Genomic DNA, 23,162 nt, shown 5'->3' with positions numbered 1-23,162 from the left:
TGTAACTTTTTACACAGAAACTACTACCATCACATTAGATCATGAAGTTGATTTTAAAATGTGTCCTCACAATGCAATTATTTCAAGTTTTCACAACACATGTCAGAGAAACATGACTTAGAAAGTAAATTACATAACTCATCAATTCACCATTTCTGACATTAACCTGCACCAGCCAACAAGATGTCTCTTTGTGGGGAAAATGATAAAAATCTAAATGCAGTAAAATACATAAACTGAACTAATACATTGAGGTCAATACGAGACTACCCGTTGCACTTGTTTAAGTGGGTGCCATGCTACGATATGAGGCGCGTTTTTGTATTATAACCGTCAAAATTTCAAATTGGCCTACAGGCAAAACTGTGGCCCTGGGCACGTAAAGTTTTAAATGCTTAAAATGTCGTGCAGCCGCCATCTTTTTTTTTTTTCACGGGAAAAGTAGTATTATCTCATTGTACAATACATACAGATTATTTTAACTAAATCTTGAAAGCTTCTGCCCGGTATGTGGCTAATATCCTTCTTTGGAACGCAATGGAAAATACTGTCACAGAAATAAATCAATAAATTAGACCATAGATTATTTTGGGGCCACCGCTTCAATATTGCATAGCTTCTTCCAGGTTACATTTTTGTATTACCCAGAAATCATGGAAAGGAGTGTGCAATGTCAATGTTGTGGAGTTTGGGTCCGGGGAGCACAGTTGCGCGGACAGATATTTTTTACATTTACATCCATTTGTTTTTATTTGTTTTAAGAAACATGCATGTATAAATTACTAATAATTGTCTTGTGTGTGTTGAAAGGATTAATAGAGTTGCACTGAGAGGAAATGTATACAAGTAACTCTTTCTTTGTTCCTAAAAACGTTCGGAAATGTACTCTGAACGGGGCGGGTTTTTTTAAGGCGAGTGTTTTAATAGCTGGCAAAGAGAAAGCAGACTAACGCATAAGGGAAGAATCCGCTCTTTGGTTACCTGTAGCACCGAACTGTGTTAAAAAGTGCCCTCAGTTTTAAAAGCAATCTGATCTGATTTAAATTAAATGCATATCATTAAATGCATCAAGATTCTTTTCTTCATTGTGATTCATTGCTTTGCAACGGAGGGAGAGACTTTGACAAATTGCGCACGTATTAAATCAAGTTTAATATTAAAGTATAGGATTAGATTTATTAGCAGTTTGACCTCCGGATGAGGTTTCTTATGTCTCGTGTCTATTTTATTTTATTAAACCAGCAAAGACCTCTTTCTTGCGCTGAATTCGTTTGTCCGAATGCAGTTCTATGTAGTTTCCGCTTGGTGTCGCACACACGTCAGCGCATACTTACTTGAGCTTTTTCCATCGTTATATGTGAATATATATATATATATAATTTTATAAATATATATATTTTTCTCCACTCGATCCGGGCCATCTTTGCTGAATAAGGGAGGTCAGCGCCCCATTAATTAAAGAGATCCTTTTGAGTGAAGATGTTAATGAAGAACCTCCATTGCTGAAAGTGGAAGAATCAAATCATGTTTCATACATTGAAGAGCAAAGGACGTAAAATGAAGAAGAATGTGAAGCCCAGCATGGTAATGAGATGAACTCAATAGTTGAGGGGGCTTTATTTAGAACCGTGCAGTAGCTGAAAGGCAGAGGAGAAAAATGCTGTTGAGTAAACACTTCACATCTTCTGCTCCTCTTTTTGGAATAGCAGTCCCTTATTTTCAGGCAGTGCTTCAGCTGTTAAGTCGGGGCTGCTGCTGAGCCTGGACACCAGTCTGGACTCCTGCCTGGTTCCCTCTCACAGAGTGTCCCTCCCATAATCAGGAGCACTGAGTGACTGGCAGCTGCTCTGACACACAGCGATCGTGCAAGTACAGAGGTGACTCCAGAGAGAAGCCTTTAAAGAGTTTTCTTGTTTAGCTGTTGGCCCCGGGGTGCTGATATGGCTTATCATATTTGTGTTAGTATGAACATAGCACACACAGGCTTCATAAATTTGACACTTTAAGCTTCCCTTGCCCTCGTGCTGCACCCGGCGCCACGAGGGGGCAAGAGGGAGCTTTGCCCCCTCAGCTGTGTTTTCTGGCAAGTTTTATGTACCCTATGGAAAAATAGCAAAAGCAACAAAGATATTGGAAACGTTGGAATACTCATTGGAAACGACACGAAAGTGAAGTTTCGGTCAACGAGAGAGAGGGAGGGAGACAGAGTGGGAGAGCTGCATGGCATGAGCTGAAAGACAGACAAAACGATCTGATCATGTTTTTTTTTTTTACTTAATGACCCTGACGCTGTTGGCTATTATTTTGTTGATTTTAGTAGTCATCTCTCAGTGGTTAGAATCGTTCATAAATTCTATTATTTTGTGTCTTGTAAACCTACGTTCCGAGTGCTCCGATTTCCTAAATTGTGAGAGGACACTCAGGTTTAATACTGGCTTCACTACTGCTGTGAAATAAATGTATTATTTGATTTTGAAACAGTAGTCTTATTTAGCCTTTCAGAGGCTATTGCATGGTGGAATCAATGAATTTCATTAAACCTACCACCAGACCAATTTTAGGTGGTGACCTGGCAATCTGCCCCAAATATTCCTATTTCATATTATGGCCATGATGCACAAACACATGGAAAAGGTAAGGTAGGGAATTGTTCGCATCTAGTCAAAATGCCACTATATTGCCACTCGCAGGATGAAAAAAATGCAGAAATAGGCATAGCAGGATGATAACCTACTATTTTACTATATAAAAAGATTTGCCCCCTTGCCATTTTTAACTGCCCCCTCAGTCACTTCATCCTGGTGCCGGGCCTGCCTCGTGCACTTGTCTTCCTCTCGCCACCGTTTGCACGCATTCGCGTGTGTTTCTGCGGCTTCTTCACAGAATGTCAGAACGCAAGGTTGACAGGCGGCTTGCGACGGTAAGGGTCTGTCTGACCACAGAGAAAATGGCTCCATATCGCGTAAATGACACATCTCTGGGGTGGGACTGATGAGACAAAGGGAATGGAATGTTGTCTTTCTGTTCTCCTCAGTTAGTATGGGGGGGGGGGGTATCTTCAAATCCGTATACCATTGACCCCCATGACCTTTTATAGAGAGGAAGAGATTATACCGCCAAGGATGGGAGGACAATGATTACTGACTTAAATTTCCTCTCTCTCTCTCTTTACTGTGACACCAGCTCTGATACATGCACTGGTGCCCTTTAATGTTCCGGCGGGGCACGGGTTTCATATCCATGTTGGAAGAGTGGGATGTGTCCTCTCTCCTCTGTCTTGGGCCCAGGCTCTTTGTGCTGGGCTCTTGAAAAGGGTAATGCCTATGGGAGAGAGTTCTCACTGTGCATGGCGTTGCACCGTGGTCAGCAGACATATGGGTGCTGGAGGATACTTTACCAAAGAGCCATGAGGCAACTGTGCGACTTTGTATGGTACCAAGTTTGGACACACCTACTCATAGAAGGGTTTTTCTTTGTTTTTTACTATTTTCCATGTTTTAGAAGAATAGTAAAGACATCAACACTATGAAATAACACAAATTGAATAATGCAGTCACCTCAAAAGTGTTAAACAAATCAAAACTATCTTATATTTTAGATTCTTCAAAGTAGCCAAAAATAGTTTTTAAAAATTCACACATGGGCATCATCTATTTATATTTGTCTAAAAAACAAATTTCAAGCATTTAAGCATAATGTCTTTGAATGCATGTTTCCCAGGTGTGTCCAGACTTTTGACTGGTGCTGTATGTTAAAGACAGAGAGAGAATGAATATGCCAGGGAAAAAGTAGAAATGAAAACCGCTGAACACTGAACCCCCCACACACACCAATTTGGCACCCGCAAGCTCTCCAATTCATTTTGTCTGGATGCCCGTCGACTGTCTGCAGTAATCTGTAAAACTCTCTTGAATGAATTTAGAACATAAACTTAAATAGTGTTTGTCGTATACTTTTAAGCCTGGCAGATTTTTGGTGCAGAATGCATATGAAAGTTGAAGATAGATGCACAGAATGCAGATGGGGGCATGGTTCTGAAAATCGGAGCCCCCGAATCTCATTGAAAGTTAGACTTTAATGGACACAGCCCATGTCCTTGTTCTGTACACTCTTTGTTGTCTGCTGTTGCTTGTCACAGAATTCGCTTCACTGTGTGGAGGTTGTTCACCTGTAATGTTGGCATTAAACTGCATTGTATTTCATTAATTGATAAAGCGTGTATTTTGCCTCCGGGAAAGAAGCCTGGCAGATAACTATAATAATTATGGATGTACTGGCTCTGCACGATCATTGTTGGAGAAAGAGTCTGGGCGTATACCCCAGCAGTGACTCGTCAACATTCTTGTCACGTCCACCACAGTTGCAGTACAAGAGGAGGTTGCTGGAAGAGCAAAACTGCACCCATTTCTCCAGCATTTTTTTCAGAGCTTCTGCCAGCTAACTCTCTGTTCCCCTCATGAGCCTGTCAGGCCTGATGCATCATGGGACGGCAACAGTCAGGGGAGGGGTTTGTACAGTTACAGTGGATATAGCTGGGACAGGGATGTGGAATATTTAGGGTGACAGAAAGGGGGAATTGAATGCAAGGATTATTGTGGATGAGGTAAAATGAAAGAGGGAAAGACAACTGAGATATGAGGATGGTAATTTAGTATGGTGCTTGCAATTTTTTATGTAGAAACATTTTATCGGATTTTTCATTATCCCCTCAGCGTTATGGAGAGCAAAGTGCAATGCAGCAATTGGACCTCCTTCATCTGTGTCCCCTTATTACTTATTACTTATTACATATTCTGAAAGAAAGAAACAATAACAAAACCAAACCAGAGGAAAAAGGGAAAAAAAGCCAAAGATCCTCTACACTTCATCAAGGTCATCAGTGTTCATCTGTTCCTCTCTCTTTCATGTTTCTAGTGTTTTCATTTTTGCTTTATTTATTGTGGCTGCTGATGGCTCAAACATCAGTGTCTTGAAAGTACATTAGCCATGTCTGTATTTGGATGTGAGTGTGATAGGATCCATCCAACCAAGTTTTCTGTTGCTTTTTCAAGCTTGGAGTCACCATTGGATTGAGAAGGATGTCTTTGTCAATCATATCTGAGAGCATCGTCAGGACATTCCCACGTTATATGGAAAGACGTCCCAATTCTGTTCCGAGGGCTAATTGTACAGAGTCAGAATGTCACAGTGTCACAGTGTCTTTTGTATGGTGTCAAGTATGTCCTGTGGCATATCCTAAAATCCACTGATGGTTGGAATTTTTGATGAGTGCAATATATTTTTCAGTACTGAATCCCAGTCTTTTTGTGTGTAATAGGAAATCTCTTTCCCATAGGTACAGTTGTCAATGTGTAGAGCCAATGAGTCGTGAATATAAAATCATCAAATACATCTGCGTATAAGTATTAATGCCCTTTTGTACCCACTGTAAAATAAAGGGTCGACTGTTTGGTGTGATAAAGCTGTAGTCCCAAGCTGGAGCATGTGAGTGCTGTTCTTGCTGTATTTCCTCCTCTCTTCTGCTGCTCTGAAGTTGCTAATGGTGTTTGTGATTATTATTCCAAAACAATTTGGCACACATTTGCTTTGAGAAAAACCAGGGAACGATATCTTTATGTCTGAACAGTTGAACTAATTTTGTCTCTGTATCCCTCCAGGGAACTGCAGATGGTGGATCTAACCGTACTTGTACACGCTCGCTGTTGACAGGACATAATGTAGAGTTTAAAATGTGAATGCGAAAGGTGAAGGCAGTAGAGTAAGAGTGGTGGATTGCAGGATTATCAGCGAACAAATGGATGGGAGCGTAATGAGTTTAGACGTGCAGAAGCAGGCTGGGGTGGCGGGACGGCCGATCGATGCGGGCGGATTTTGCCGCTGGCCACCGTGTGCGGGTCGATTGATGCGCACAGACGACCACCGCGGGCCGCTCCGAGAAAGATAATCCCAGAATGCACAGCAGCGCTTGACCATGGCCGACCTGGAGCCCCGGTTGGGGTCAGAAACAAGGGGGAGATTTACTGAAGGCATCAGTTTGAGTTTGGGGGCGTACGCAGAGATCTCTCATTTAAGAGGCATCGCATGTTTCATTAGTTTGCAGAAAATGTGGATAACTTCTGCAGCAGACTGCAGTATGAAAGGTCAGAGTCTGTCAGTTCATCGCCCTCCTCGTGTTCAACTCTTCATTTGCACACGTATGGGAGTCCTTGCCTTCCTGTTTTTTTGGGGGAAAGGAAGTGGGGTGGGGGAAAGCTGGAGTTGGAGCTCCAAGCAAAGGCCAGATTCAGGTGTAGTCATGGGGCCTGAGGGCTGCTCCAATCTGTAATGGGACGCTACAGGACAGCAGGAATGAATAAGTAAACAGGCCTCTTAATCCCTGCTTCTCAGAAATGTGCTGCTTTCTCTGCTAAGGTTGGAATTAGTATTGGGGTCACAGAGCAAATTATTGACTTCTAACCCAGTTAATTCTGTGCCATATCTATGTCCCTGTCACAAATGGCTCTTCTGTTGATTCCAGAACATCCCTTTCTGTGCCATAATTGTAATGCCTCTCTCATTTGTCAGGATTCTGGATTTAACAGGATGGGACTTCTTCCTTGGGGGAGTGAGCCCAGTGCATGCAATCCCATGGTCCTCTCCCAGAGGAAGCCGAAAACCAGCTCGTTCAAGACACCTGCCTGCTCCCAGCCTCATTAGGAACCCATGCTGCTGAACGATCCATATTTCGGTCATGAAAATGGATAAGTGAAAGGGATCGATTTGGCCAGCACTGGGTATTGCAGGTCAATAATGCTAACGTAGAGCCACACTTTGATATCAAATGTACATATCTGAGGTAAGCGGTATTGATTATCCGCACACAATTTGGCACTTACACACACACACACACACATACACACGCACCCGTGTGTGCTGGTCTCGGAAGAGTGAGCCGCTGAGCTGTAGAAATCATCACACGCATCAGAAGGAAAGAATTGCTACTGCACCATTCTCCTGGCCTTGGCCTAGCAGATTGCTGCAGTCCAGTGGGGTTAATACACTAGGTCCCCTTTGAATTGTCAGGTTCCCTGGAGTTAAATAAGGTTTAAAGGCTAAGAAAAGCCCATGTACATAAATGCTACTACTTTTGAAGTATGAGCAGTAATGCATGCACTGTTTCTGTATGCACATAATTTGAGGAGCCTTAAGCTCATGGAAACCCAGGGGAGATTTTTGATTGGCCATACAGAGCACCAGGTGGATAGATAACCTGTACAAGGCTGGTTTTATACATTTTTGGTAAATCCATTTGAACTTTTTTTTCCTGGATTTTGTTTCTTCAGAGAACCCCAGATTCCCTTTAAACACTTATACAATTATATCAGTCAATGAAATAAAAGGGCTCCGATAGAATTCAAACCAAGCAATCAGTTGTGCTTTATCCCAATCGGTTCACACTTCAAAAATCAAAGAAATTGAAATACAAGCTCTTCTGGATACAGAGTATTGTCAGTTTTACTGACTTTATTCTTGATTTTCGGGATTCATTACATGCTACCCATTCAAACAACTAGATTTTTACCAAAGCTATTCAGGATACATAGCTCCTTATTAGTACAATACTAGGATTTGAACCCGCAACCCTCCGGTTAGGAGTTAATATCCTCTACAGCTGTATTACACAACTGTGCTCTCTTCTGTGTAAGGAGGATGCAGATTCTCACAGGCCTGCTGTCCGTCTGCAGTCCGGAGCTGCTCCAAGCAAAATAAATATGCCAGAACAACTATAACAAAATCTGACAAATGACTTGTCTTTGAGTTTTATACTTTGACTTTTATGCTGGCCCGTGGATGTGTGTGGAGCCTGGCGTCTGACATTTCAGCTGTTAATTTTGCGACCTGTGACTCAACAACCTCCAAGCAGTGTGAATGCAGATATGACAGCAGGGGATAGAACTGAAACTGCAGACTTGCTCCTCCTAATCAAATGCTGTTCTATTTCTTCTGCTGTTTTCTTCCACATCACTGCCACCAGTCAACTGCAAGTTGCTGGGAGTGGAAATGGTGAGCACTTGTCAGGCTTGTTTGTGCTTGTATGCATTTCAAGATTGTAATGCCATGTTTGACCAGTCAATGGGAATAATTTGTTTGTTCTGGAATGTTGCAGGGGCTGGAGCCGACTTCAGAGGTATGTTAATTTTTTTGAACGGTTTAACGCGCTTTGATGTGTAGATGAGGGCTGTTTTCCAGCCCCTGTAAGTCTCTGCCGTTTCTGAGGGAGAGGGAGCTGGTGAGAAAGGTGTCCTTTCATTCGCGAGCCCGCTCCAGGAAACCAAAATCGACTTATGAGCTTAATTTCATTGTTCTCTGATTTTCCCCAGAACAAGATTGAATTATCCCTGCGTTGTTCAGTTTTTTTTCCTTTTTTTTTTCAGGAACTTCCTCAGGAGTCGGTGAGTCCCGCTGGTTTGTAATTTCCGAAATTAAGTCCCGTTGCAACTTCAATTATGCCTAAATGAATTTCAAGGGCAAAGCAGGATAGAAGATGTGTGCTTGGGAAGTAGCTTAATCTCAGTATATCTGGGCTCTCTAGCCAGATTCATCGTGCCCATATACAGGCATACACTTTTTATGCAGGTACATATCTTTTTCTTTTGTGTCTTTCACCCGCCCCAGTGTCCTGGTGCCTTGTAAGGCAAGTCTTACATTTATTTGAAAGCGGTGCTCCCTCCATCTCTTTGTCACTTTATATTGGAGTTACAGTGGCACTTTCTTAAAGGTTGTTGATTGGACAGAAAGAGGAAAGAGGGTGGGGTGAAAATGCAAGGGTCGGCATGTGGCATTCCTCGGTTCACTTATTTATACATACAGGGAACAGTGAGGGGAAACCAGGTGAGGGATGAGCCATATCAAAATGAGGTATGTCTGGGTGTTGCACCATCCATCTGACTGCCTCATATGCCGTTTCACCTGGACGCTAACCCCCATGTTGTTGTGCGATTAATATTTTATTCACACCGCAGAAGCGCCCTCTCTGCAGGTGTGCCGTATTCTATCGGTAATGAGACCTTGACTGCTCATTTATGGTGATGGAGCCACTTCGGTATGTAAAAGGACGCAGGTGGACGCACCTTGAATCCACAAACCAACAGAAAACAAATAAAGGAAAAACAAAGCCTCAGGTTTTTGGTGTACTCTTGTTGAGGTTGACATGAGTAAAATGTAAGGCATATATACGTGATGTTGTCTGTGCCCTCCAGCTTTCCTCAGTAGTCTTTCAGCTGAAAACTGAAGGCAAATTAGAGGCATACTGTATATGTTGCTTGTATTTGGTGTGGCAGCGGTCCCAAAGAGCTTGAGGAATTTAGTGGATGAGTAACATTACTGATTCAAATTGTTCATCCATACCCTTGGCTAGCACACCCTGGTTTGTTTGATTAGTGTTGAGCTCTTCAAAGAGCCTTCCCATGAATATTGCAGCACGGGGGCATGCCTTGTGTTTAACTATTTAATGTGCTCGGATGGTAGAGTCCGTATTTTCCTGTTGTGTGTGTTCAGACTTTTCCATCAGCATGCGTGGGGCCCTGTGAAGCGGTGCACTTCTCAGAGCTGAGAAAAATAGCACTGCTGAAGCAGAGAGGATAGTGTAGGCCCAGGAATGAAGACGGTGAATAGAATAGACAGAGGTGCCTAGAGGTGCCTCAGGTCTGGCTTAATAGTACATTTCCACAATATCCATCCAGGTCACCTTGTCTTGTACTATCCAACACAACAGTGCACTGCCTCAGACTGTACTTTAGCCTAAAACTGTTTGCTTACACGCTACCAGTTTGATTTTCCAGGTGCATGAAATGTACACGCTGATCCATTGGTGTCTTTTCCTAACTGTGGCAATGTTCGTTATGGCAATGATGGGTGTTTTTAGATCAGAGTCAGATAGGTTTAAAATGTGGCTCCACCTACACCTGCCAAGACCCATCACCATTTACTGTAGTACCTGCGAACAGTGAGGGGAAGAGAGTGTAAAAATAACAGTAGCCCCTTTCTTCCCAGAACAAGCTATCTCTCATATTGCTACACATTGGAAAGTCAAAGTCAGTGGATACAATTAATCAATGACCACATTGGTCAGGCATGCATTGCCATTTACTATACTCAGTTAATTTATTTGGCCATGTAACCATTATCATAGTGCTTTGTTCCAGTTAAATCTAGGTGTGGCTCCTAATTCATCAGTCACAATTTGCAATGTATATCTTTTATACAGAAATTTTTAGGTGATTCAAATGTGCAGTTTTGTCAGAATTTGCCACTCGCAAGACAGAATTTTCTTGTCTTCCGTGTTCTGGCTGCCTGTGCAACATGGAAGTTGGCCCTCTGTCAGCACAACTTAAGTAAGCTCTGATTTACACTGCAGACCTGATACATCATCATGTATCAAAGCACTTTCATATCATGAAACCATCTCATAACAGGCTGCCAAAAGAATTTCAGTGTGAAAACCACTCAAATCAACTCTAATCCTGCAGGATTCCAAGGATACAAAGAAGACTTTGCAATATAGCTGACAATGGCTGAAGACTTGACCTTTGAAAGTGACACATTCCTGTATGCCTCACTATTCTATGTGCTAAAACGCATGCTGTTCTGCCTGTTTTTTTTCTCATCTAACAAAATCAATGTAGTGACTGGACAGGTCAAGTCATGCTGTCACTCATGCAAGCATACAATTAAAGGCGTTCTATTTGACATTCAAACCGCCTTATAATGTTAAACAAAAGATTCGTTGTGTGGGAAGTTGCAGGTGGGTTTTAAAACTGCACCTCTTTTTGTTGTGAGTTTTCTGTTGTGTTGCAAAGTGACGTTAGACAGCGAACCATTGAATGAATGTTTGGCAGTACCAAAATAATGAAGGTATTGGAAGGTATAAAGGAATGAAGTTATCTGTTCTTTTCGTGTTGAAAATCACGTCTTTGTGCTCATGTAAAAGACTGAGTCAGTCACTCACAACAACAACAGAAAAGCTTACAGTCACCATGCACACAGGGGTGTTCAGATTCCTTAATATATTTTTGTATTGCTATTGACTGTTGTGGAACTGAATTGATGTCGCTCCAAAATTTGGTATCATACCAGCCAAATTCATTTTGTTCCTCTGCAACTATGCTTTTCTTTTGCCACAAAAAATATACTTGGCTGGAGAGGAGCTTAAGTATAGTGCTCTCCTTTGCCAACTTGTGTACATCTCAAGATCTTTAGATTACAGAACATTCTTCATGTTTCTCCCTCATCAAAATCAATAGGTTTCCCTTTTATCTTTCTGGTATATTGCCACTTTTTACAGGGTTCGGAATGTTGCTTGAGGGTTGAGTGTACCACATACATAGGATAATAAATGTATGCTTTGATCACTGAATCATTGCAGGGATGCCCATACATGAACGTGTGATCTCATACAGGGTAACATGATCTGAAGGTGCATACAGAGGAAAGGATTCTATAGTTTGTTGTGGCTTTAGCATTGTTCTTTATCGCATATGTCGCTTAGTATGCGTGTAGCCAGTGTTTAGCATAGAATATAAGGCCCCTAATTTTTAATGATCTCAGAATCACAGACAGAATTTTGGAAGCAGGGTTTCTGTTTTCCGACGGATGTCATCATTTCAACATGGAATCGACTAAAGTTCCATGAACTGCACAGCAACCAGCGTAATGGGAGATAAATAAGGAGCGCTGCTCAATTGTTTCTCGCCAATTAGATGGGGTGGGTGTGCATGCTGATTGACAATCAGCAGTACTGCACAGGAAGCAGATTGGGAACCCTCTGCTTTCTAAATAAACCTGCAAAGTTTACACCCAGGAGAAGGCAGTTGCGAGTTAATTATCTGCTGTTTAATTGCAGTTGTTTAATTTTGCACTTTCTGAAAGTTTGGTTTTGGGGATGTGTTCGGCAACCAATATGCATTTCGTAAACATTGTTCATCAGTTTAGTACACTTTTGAAGTTCAGGCGATTTTATCTGCCCAGCTGAAAACTTCTTTTGAGTCGAATGCTCATAAATAAATGCGCAGTAAATATCACAGCAGTGAGCAGCATGGCTGATTTTATATTTTATTGGCTTCAGATCACTAAGGAGTTGGAAAACAACTTTTGTTTACTTCCTCTAATAAATATTAAATTTTTATAAAAGCTGTAGCTTGGCTGCCCTCCATAGTGGTTCTCCCTGTGAGTGAACTAGTGGTGTGTTGTGGCTCTCCAGTGCAATAGTGCCCCCTGTGGGTGAGGCTCTGGTATTTCAGGGCTGTACAGTGCAATAAAGCGCTTGCTGGGGGAAGCAGTTGTATTGCAATTTCCCTGAGTCATTCAGCAGGTGGTTAATGGCTTCTCGTCAACCTCCGGTAGCACCACTGAGCACCAAGGCTGCACAGGTGGTTTGATTTTCTTAATTGTACCCCTACATGACTTGAAATCAACCTCTCTAAAAATGCTTTGAGAATAAAGCCAAGCTTTGTACATGAATAGGGAGGATGTCTTTAAATTGAATAGCTGTTTTCCAAACTGTTGTTTTCCTGTTTGCTGGTGAACGCTGGTGATGCTCATCATCACGCCAGAGCTCTAGTGAAGCTTTTCCTTACTCTTAAAGTACTTAAGAGCAATGTAAATGCCATGCAATCAAAACTTATAACCACCTCAGCGTCCATCTGCGATGTGTTTAGCCATTTGGACACTCAATAATCTATTACGGATTTGTCTGAGTGAGTGCCTTTGCCCCCCTCTAACTCTCCATCTCTGTGTAATTGACTTGGTAACTGTGCAGACTAAGTGGTGCCTTAATCAATGCCTGGAAATGATAGAGGTGTGAGGAGCTGGACAGTGAAGATTGCAGGTCGGGTTGTCGGAGCAAGAAGTCCGCGGTCTCGGGGATCTATGACCAACGGTCTCCTTTTCGATAAATACTTAATGTGCCGGTGTTTTCGGTCTTAATGGAATCGGGTAATTCCATTACCCTCCTGTTGTGGGACCTACCCCGTCATACATCTCCACCTGGGAGATAGTTAATAATTGAAAGTCACAGTTTGGGTGGGGGGAGAAAGGGTTTCTTTCCCTCCAATTTTATGAGGATTCGAGCTATATTCAGCAGTTTTCCCCCCTTAGCAGTTTTGATTTGCTTCCAAGCCGACGGAGGGACCTGGACGATCCGCTATGAGCATGCTCATTGAGAGTGGGGAGTTATGACTGGGCGCCTGGCAGAACCGGATCCATTAGTCAGTCCCAGTGGGTTCTGGCTGCTCTTGCCAGTGTCGGACCCCGTTCAACTCGCATCATAACTCCTGCGTCAACATCCCAAAGAGCGCTTTTATGTTAATTCAGGAGTTTCCATTTAGGAGCTGGTAAAACACATTTACAGAAGTGCAAACTGGAGGCTTTGCTCCTTGTATCACTAACTCAGGCAACGTTCAGTTAAATCTTTATATTTTATTAACACTGGCTCCACAACTGTCGGCCATAGCAGGGGCTTCTGTCAGAACAGACCAGCTCAGGCAGACGGGCTGTGATCCATGCCCTCCTGATATGAAGGTTCTTGTTTGGGTTCTGATGTGTACTGGAACTTTGCACCCTTCTGTAGCCGACCATTGCCTTCGCATCAGTGCTCTATAAGAAAGAACCCAGCAGTTTTCAGGCACAAGAAACATAGTTCCATTATGAGACAATTATACCACTCTGTCATCAGCAGCAAGGTTGACATTTTTGGTGATGTCGCCAGTTCTGAGCAGGAGCCACCATGACATTTAAAGAGCGAATAGCTTGTTTTTTATGTGAATATATTGTAGTATGAGGTAACAAAACAGAACATAGCAACTATTATTTACATAATATATAACTGCTATACACAACGCAATACATAAATGTTTTTATTACATGTTTTCAAATTAATGGCATAAAAAGTACCATTGGATGCTGCCATAAAATGTAACACCCTGTAAATATCTTGCCTCAATGTTATGGGCGCTGATGACATCACGGCTAGTGATTTCCTTTTATGGACTAAAACAGTTTAGCTACCTAAAGAATTAAAAAGAGGTGAATATGAGTGTTTGATAAACTTATGCATTGAGGTATTTTACGTGAAGAAGTATAAACTTTTGCACCTAAAAAGGTATAAAAAGTTCACTCAGGTTTGCACCTGGAGTCTGAAGTAATGTCACTCATCTCATGCCTTTTTTGATAGAAGGATAGACGGATTACTGAATCTAGATAATTACCTAGAATCATTACTTTTGAGACACTAAATATAAAATCAGGTGGGTGTTTTGATCATTTGTCTGGTACTGTGACAAAAATAAAAGATGTAAATTGACCTTTTTCACAGTTTTTGCACTGGTGTTTAGAGCGTTGTTTAGATAAAAGTTTCCACTCTTGGGAATTGCTTTTAAGATTTTGATTTAGGCAAAACAAAACAAATTGTACATTCCTCAAATGCTGCCTTCACATGTGCCACTCTCTCAGGTGTATCGCAAGATTTATTAGAATGTATGGTACAATAGGAGCTTTAATGTGTTTTCATTAATATTTTTTATTTTACAAAATGGAATGAAGGAGGTCGTGGCAGCCATTTCACAGATTAATGCTCGGTGTTGGGTAAAGAAGATGCAATAAACTTAAAACTTAATGCTGCCGTCTTTGCAGAAAGGGCTGATGGGAAGGGAAGCCGGGAAGCAACTAACGGACATAATTCAGAAAGGTAATGTCTGATAACTGCGGACAAGATGGATATCGCTTGGCAATATTACAGAGTGTGTCGAGGGGTGCGGGCACATTTATGTACATTATTTATGCCCTGTAATGAACACCATAATGAAAAGTGGACACAACTATAAATATGAGCCAGCAACATAATGTGCAGGATAATCATCGATGCAATTAATGTCTCGCAAATGTACCAGGAGCCAGAGCTTTTTCTTTTTTTTTGTGCAAATATATCTTGAAAGATCAGATTTAAGCGGGCTCGTAGTTCTGCATAAATCGCGAGGTCTGTGGCCATTGGAAGTTTTTACTTATTTATTTAATTTCGGAGTTTTTCGACCGGCATTGATGCTGTAGTTCGAACCACAGATGGGTGGAATTGATGTGCCTTTTTGTGACACATCTGTGTCTCAGTTACTTCTTTCAAGAGTAGTTTAAAGGGGAGACATTTCCGAGGGCAGTGGAATAAGGGAAGAAGGTCAAACTGTCTCATCTACCAATGACAGAATGATGGCGTCGGGGTGGGTGGAAACAGTTCTGACATCGGGCATTTACTGGGCATGCCTGCTCCCCTTTCCCTCTTTGTCAGAGAAGCTTCTCATGTGCTACTTTAGTTTCACGTTTAGTCTCATGGACTTGTTTTATGCTTCTTTCAATTAGTTTAATTGTAGTAAAGCAGGTTTCTGAGCATGAATGTAGGGGTGCGGTTTAGTGTCTAATGCTGTTGAAATTGTGTGTGTGTGTATCTGTGTGCGTGTCTGTTCGTGTCTGTGTGTGTCTGTTTGTGTGTGTGTGAGAGAAAGATATGATGATGGACTCTCTCTTTTCCCCCCAAAATGCTGGCTTCTCATAAGAGCTTGGCAGGTAGAGTATCTCGGTTTCCATTCCTTCCCCAGATGAAGTCCACGGCTCCTCTGAGAGTGGCAAGAGAGAGATCTTTGTCAGCGCCATGTTCTGTCCAAAACGTCATTCTAGTGCGGACGGGGGAAGTGTGCACTCAAGTGACCTTCTGGGCCACTTGCTGATAAACTGCCATTACTGAGCAGCCTGCCTGGCAGTGCTAATCTGTCAGTGTCACACCATCTCTCTCTCTCTCTCTCTCTCTCTCTCTGTCTCCCTCCCTCTCTATCCATCACTTGCTCTCTCTTCCTATCTCTTTGTCTCTCAGTCTCTCTCACCCTTTCAGTCTTCCATTCTCTCTCTCTCTCTCTCTCTCTCTCTCTCTCTCTCTCTGTCACTCTTCTTCACATTCTTCCTTTCCTACTCCTCTCTGTAGTTCTGCCCCTCCTCATCTCCTGTCAGAATCTGCCACACATGGTCACGTTACACGCCGGCTCTCCCAGTCTCAGAGCTGTGCTTGAGTGGAGAGAGGCCTGTCTGGCTTCCCATTGCCCCCCCAGCAGTGGCAAAGCAGCAGGTCTCGTGGCAACTGTGGATATTGGGATATTATTTTTGTGTTTGCCCATGGGGGTCCTGGTGTGCTGCAGCACTTGGCTTTACATGTGGCTGGGGCTGAGAAAAAGTGACCAGGTTTCAGGATGAGGAAGAACGTCAAGATGAGCTCCGTCTCTGCCGTTAGTCACCTCCCACACAGCAACATTAATTAGAGTTGTAATAAATCGCCCCTTCATTTTTGAGAGGGTGTGGGTGGACCCATGCCGGAAATCAAGCAGCTGCCAACGCCGCAAGCAGACACTCTACCACAAACGAAATGCTCCTGACCTCTTAGCAAGCCAGTGGTCAGCAACTGTGAAGCTTAATTCAGTTGGCGCAAACCCTGACTGATGGCTATGAATGCAGCTCAGCCTCATCCTCATGCTGCTGCCTTTTTCGCTGGGAGACTCCCTTGGTACGTGACTTATCATGCTCGGCAGGTCTTGGCAGGACTGGTGCCACTCAGTAATTCTACGCGTGGTAGCAGAATAAATTGGATCAATGTAACACTTCTCACTGATAATTTGATAATTCCTATGACAATCGCAACTATCAGAACAAGAGCAGAAGTTAAGTCAAAGGGTACTGTCAGAGGATAAATCTTATTTTCCTGGACTGAGTTATTTTGTTGGACCGCCCAATAATCTATCAATCTGCCTTGTGCAAGACATGCACACACCCACTCAATGGACGTAACAAGTAAATATACTCCCTGGGGTGCATCTTTTTGACATGAAATCCTTATGAAATACTCCACATGTTTAAAAACTTAAGTTTTATCTTAAGATCAAATTAGACATAGGCTACCACTTAAGTAAGAAATGCAGTGGAAGGTAATGTACTGATATATACTTCCTTTTTCCAGAGAGCAGCCAGAGATATCGCTGAGGAAGGACTTGCACCCTGGGTTCCTCCATTTCAATTTTCCTGCTACATAACGGTCTGTTAAACTTACAACTCCGTTAAACAGAAATGACATTGTTGTTGCATTTTTTTTTGAGAATATATTTTTTGCGCTCTGATTGACACTTAGAGGGGTGCAAATGGAGGGGAGAGAGGAATTGATTTGCGCCTTATGGGCGAGATTAAATTACCCCCCTCGCCTCCTCGCTCTACCTGCTGGGGGGGGGGGTGCGCACCGCGGGACTGCCCGACTCCCAATTGAACCCTGTCATTTTGCAGCTGTCAGGTCCCGTTATGCGCAGCGCCGGCTCTTTGCGTCCCAACCGTCGCAAGCGTCGTCCTGCAATCGGCCCGTCCACTTCATTACCTCCCTCGAAATAACAGGCCTGTGTCACTGCAAGCACGCCGTTCCACTCGCCCCCCCAAACCACTGTTTTCTCCCTGCCTGTCGGGGCTCTGCATCTCAATATAATCAGGGGCTGCTGAAAGATGTCATTTGCAGCTGAGTTGGGGAATTTAAGGATTTTTCAGCTTGTCCCCCCCCAGACTCCTCCACGCGCTTCTCCGTACAAAGAACACAAAAGCAAAATGGATGTAAATGCGGCAGCTTTTCCAACTCCCTGAATGGCAGTCCTCTAGCTGCTAATATACCGTTGTGCTGATGTTAAATCGTGTTCACTTGAGATCATGAGGGTGTCTGTGCGTGAGGCAGGTTTGGAGAAGATGGTGTGGGAGAGGAGGGAAAGGAGGTTCACAGGGGTTCTGCACTGGAGAGGAGCAGATTGCCTCGGGCGAAACGTAGGTGAAGGGATGGAGCATTTATAACAATACAACAGCCAATTACCCATATTATACAGGTTTCTGTAGAAATGTAATTGTTCTCTAAAATGACTTAAAGAATGAATAAGAAATGAGGATACGCACCCACAAGACTTCAATCTCACAATCGCACCAGTGCTTCAAGCACCTGCTCCACCAAAAACATCACATTTACATAAGAGGCTTAAGAAAAATGCCGCTTCTTTTGTTCTTAAATAGTTTGGTGGAATGTGGAATGTTGTAAATAAGCACAGAGTCATCTTTCTGTTCGAATAACAATGGTGAAAGTGCCTTAATCCCGCATGTTGTAGTAATCATCTTTCCAAGAATGTGAGCGCTACTGCAGTTTAAATCAATCAAGGCAAACGAATGTCAAATGACTAATTAGTATGCGGGACATGCCTACATCCCATCTATTAACTGCCCACAAGGCTGATATTAATGAAGACCATCAAAAGGATTACATTGAGCATCTCTGCAATGTACTTACAGGCCAAACCACGTCATAATTACATTTTTATGCCTTTATGTTGTGAAGCAAAAAAACGCATGGGTTGTTTTGTTGCATGTTACACATCAATGTACAGAAGAATGCACAGGGACTGTGTAGACCCCTGTCCTACTTGAAATGGCACAGCTGAACTCTGACTGTATATGTACTTTGTGCATTGCCAGTCTCAGCCAGCTGGTGAGACCTAAAACAAGGGGGAAGATGGAGAGAGGAGGTCGTTCATTAGAATTCAGTTTCATTCCGCATCAAAGGGTATTTTTCATGTGTGGTGATACTGTTAATGAAATATTCCAATTCATATTCCCTTTTTTAGTTTCTTTTATTAGGCTTTTTTTTAATGTTACCCGCTCAATAAAAAATAAAGAATGTTGAATTGGAATAATAGCAGTTTCAGTAAGCCTACTTTCTTTATACATTTCTCAGTATTTATGTTGGTTGTTCATTATTGGGTTAGCTATTTATACAAGTACAAAATCAATTAAGTTTTACTCTGATATCCGCGCGGCAAATGAAAAATGCAGGAATCATCTGGCTTGCCGGCTTTGAAAAACTGATTGTATTAACAAACAAAAAACACACACAGATGTGAGCTTTGAAATGCGTGAGCACGGGATTACAGGCATCCCGCAGCATGTGTACAATCTCCACCTGGTTTGCGCCAGCTCCTCAGGCCCTGAAACCAGGGTTTGGAAGGGGGTATTAGGGGACACACATTGTCCCCTGATATGAGGGTGGGTGTGAAAGGGGTGCAAATGCAGTGAATGATCTGGTCCTGCCTATCAGGAGCTTCTTCCTGCATTTGGACTGGACCCATGAAGTGTAGCACTGTGGCTAGCAGCGAGAACTCATCCCAGCACACACTCTGCTCCCTGTAGTCTTTACAGTAGCTCTTTATTAAAGCCCACCACAGCCCTTTCTAGTGTGGAGGTGCTAACAACTTTGTCAAGCCCCATTCTCGTTCGCCACTTGGCTGAGAGAATAGCCTCATCAATAATGCACTTTTTTTTCTTGCGCTGAATCCCACTGTTTTTATTATTATTATTATTTGCTCCCTGTTCTCGGTGCGAGTCCCCCTAGGGTGGAATTGTGAAATTGCCTTTGGCTGTTTAACACCCGCAGGTACACGCAACTGCAGGGTATTTATCATCGGAGATATTACCTCCACCCGTGCACACAGAAGTAAATTGGTTTTGCATGGCTCCTTGGAGCCGGTGAGGAGAGCAGTGATTGGATCTCACATGCGAGGTTCCGCCCAGTAGCTGGCTCAGCAGCGCGCTCGCATGATATGTGCGGCGGTTGGAGCAGACGATTGTCGATGGCCGACCTCTGGGGGCAGGAGCTCGCTCTCCTGACGCTTTGCGTCTTCTCGTTTTGAATATTGTTCACGTCGACCCTCTCATTGCCTTTTGCTTTCTGTTTATGTCCCACAACGAGTGACTGTCTTCCACAAAGACGTTTTGAGCCGACGCATGCTGTCAACGGGAGCGGGGATTGTAGCGGAGAACTGGGAGGACGCCAGCGCGCCGCTAGTGTGGAAAGCACTGGTTGCTTTGAGGAATGGAACGCGTTCACCTGCTGCGCCTGTGGCTTTTAAATAATTTAAGATGCAAGAAATCGAATAGCCCTTTGGAACTCTGAAGAAGTGGTTCATTGTTCAGTTTATGTATGTCTGTGTGCAGTTAATTGCCAACGACTAACAACTGTTTTCCCCCTACGGTTCTCCCTCCTGTGTTCTTATACATAATTCATAAATCTAGTGAGTTCTGGGGAAGAAACCTGGATAAATACAGATCCCAACGGTGACCTGCTATGCCCAGATACCGCCCCTCATATCTTAATATCATAGACTTTAATCATAATTTAAAATGCTCTAAAGCATATTCACCCTCACCATGTGGTCCAAGCAGTGCTGGATGGTGCTTCCTCCTTGTCCTGCGTGATTCAGTGATTAGAGAGGTGTTATTAGAAACCAGCATGGTATGTTTTTGAAGTCATTTTTAATCAAATGGCTCAGAATTGACCCATTGCTTGAATGGTACTTTGAACTCCATTACATTTTTTTTTCAACTTTGAAAATGCTGATTCACTCCTGAAAGTTTATATTTAGCTTATGATGTCCGCTCTTTGTCGTTTTTACACTGCTTTCAAATGAACTTGTTTGGATCAGGTTTGTCTACGTGCACAACTTCCTGTGTCATCTGCTTGAATGAATGACATGCAGAGGCACGGACTCTGTGCATTGAAATGTGGACTTTCAGTGTGGGTTCTGACAACGTGATGTCTCTGTTCTTATGAAAATGACCCTGTGACAGGACAGGACAATTTCCGACCTGCAGATTCGAAGCAAATTTTATAGACAAACGCACACAGGCACATGCATGAATACGGCTGCTCATGGGAAATATTCTTTAAGAAAATTCATTTCAGTGACAGTAGGTGGCAGTATTGCACTTGATGTTGATGTTGCTTCCTTTCAGCAAATTTGAATGCATAATATTGATGTATTTGTTTATGAAACGTTGAGTAGAGTTCAGTGTATTGGCTGTTATTGGCTTTGGCTGACAACCAGTTCTAGACAGATATATAGATGGATCTTTGAGCAAAATTCCAATGAGGGCTGCCACGTGAGTCGATGTCTATTGTTCAGTAATAGTCTGAAAACAAATGGTGAGTTTCCTCTCAATTGGGCAGTAGCAACCTGAGTAGAACATTGTCCTTGAGGAAAGTGCTGTAGATTGCACTGTGATTGACAGAGTGACAGAAATAGCTCCGCCCTCTTGAGCTTCCCTGTGACACTGACCACATCAATTCCAGCAGTTGGCACATCACTGAAAGTGTCCCCAGTCACCTCAAATTTGTTTATCCTTTTATCAATAAAAAGTGTGTTTTAACCAACTTTCCCGTACGTGTCTATTAAACATTTCTGACAAATTTTACCAGCAAATAACCATAATTTCTGCCGGTGTCTTTTTGTGTATTCTTTTGAATTCTTTAGGGTAAGCTGATGTAGAATGTCTAAGATCTGAGAGACAAGGGGGAATCAATTCAATTGGTTCTGATATTTCCCCTTAAAAAAGGCTCATTTTGTTTATAAGATTGAAATGGAATAGGAAATTATGAGTGCAAACCTTTTGGGAAAATGATAAGAGGAAATGTCCCAATTTAATGAATCAATTGTGTGGGAGTAGAGAATTAATTATGCTACTAAATATTGCTCATTGAAATGGGCAATGAAATTAAAATGGGGCCAATCAGGTGGAGACAAAAAGGTACTTAATTTAGCATTTAAATGAAATCCTCTGAAAAACTTAATTCATTATATTGAGCACTAAGGAAGTAGTTGTTGAAAGTTAATTCCTTTATTCTAATCTGTAATTAATAATAAAAGCATGAGGCAAATGCAATCACATTGAAAGAGATGTCTAATTCAGAGCACCAATGTCAGTCTGGAGCCTCAGAGTGCAGGACCACCATCTGAGGAAACCACCAAGACTCAAACCTTTAAATGAGGGCTCACATTCATTTACGCTGGGAGGAATCCCTTTTGTAGCCTGTGACCATGGATCAAAATTGGAATTTTGACTGGTTTTGGGATAGGAATCGATGGAAGCTGGTTGAGATGGACGTAGAGGAGCGATAACAATGAGCACAGAATTGACCTCCACTAGCCAAGTGTCTCTTTTCCACAGAAGAGTAAATTGTCTTGCATAGGGTTATGTTCTCTCCCCCTGCTCAGCACCTACCTGTGAGATTAATATCGCTCTTGCACTTTGCAGAGGTACAGTATTTTAGCAATCTGAATAAAAAGCATTTTCTTTCTTGGGGAATAGCCTGTCAGCTGAAGAAACTTTGGTCTTTTTTTACTGTTTTTGCTCCAGTGAGAGATCTAGGTGCAGAGCCCATGCTGTCTAAACATTGTGTCAAAGCTCTCTAAACAATAGCTAGTGTAGTGGTATTTCTTGACTTGTCTTCTTGGAAGCAGGAAACCTTTCAAGGGGTACTGAAGGCAGAAACACAGAAGCTCTCCAGAACCCATCCGTGCTAAAACACCAACAGGCGCCAGGCACAGAGGTAAACAGAGCCCCAAATTATGCACAGCAACCTTTTGAAAATGAGAAGAGCAAACATCCAGTTTAACAAATCAAGAATAATTAAGTTAGCAGAATTAATTATGTAGGTAATGCCACCAGTGAGAAAGTTTACAACAGAACATTGTTCCCCTGTGAGACATAAAATGCACACCTAGATTTTAATTGAATCATTTTCTAAAGCTGGCAGTCAAAGTGATAGGAGATGGCCCTTTCATATTCATGTTGCTAAAATTCTCTCCAGGTCCAGGTCGGCAAGCAGGCGATCTTGAACTCTCTGAATATGAATCATTTTGGAAAGGGGCTTTTTGAAATGACATTATTCATTTATCAGTGGATTGGTCCTGGTTATATAACAATACTAATGATGTCTTGTGTGTTCAAGTTAAATTCATACACACTCTGGTACCAGGGTGAATTTGTGCTTTGCTGTTCTTTGATCTACTTTGAGACGGCACTCCACAGACGCGTCTCCCAAAACAAGAATGATCATCACGGTGTTGAAAGCACTGCAGATTACTGTGCATGGTACTGCAAGATGTTTTTTTCCCAACTTTAAAGCATCTGCAATGAAAAGAGCAGAAAATAGAATAAAGAGAACTAAAGTTTGGAGGAAAGGAGGCTTGCAAAAGTATAGAGGGCCTTAGTATCTGTTATCACTCTTTTAACAATAGTTTTCTTTT

Source organism: Megalops cyprinoides, chromosome 16 (assembly GCF_013368585.1).
Source record: "Megalops cyprinoides isolate fMegCyp1 chromosome 16, fMegCyp1.pri, whole genome shotgun sequence".
Classification (NCBI taxonomy): domain Eukaryota; kingdom Metazoa; phylum Chordata; class Actinopteri; order Elopiformes; family Megalopidae; genus Megalops; species Megalops cyprinoides.
Note: the sequence above shows the minus strand (reverse complement) of the source record.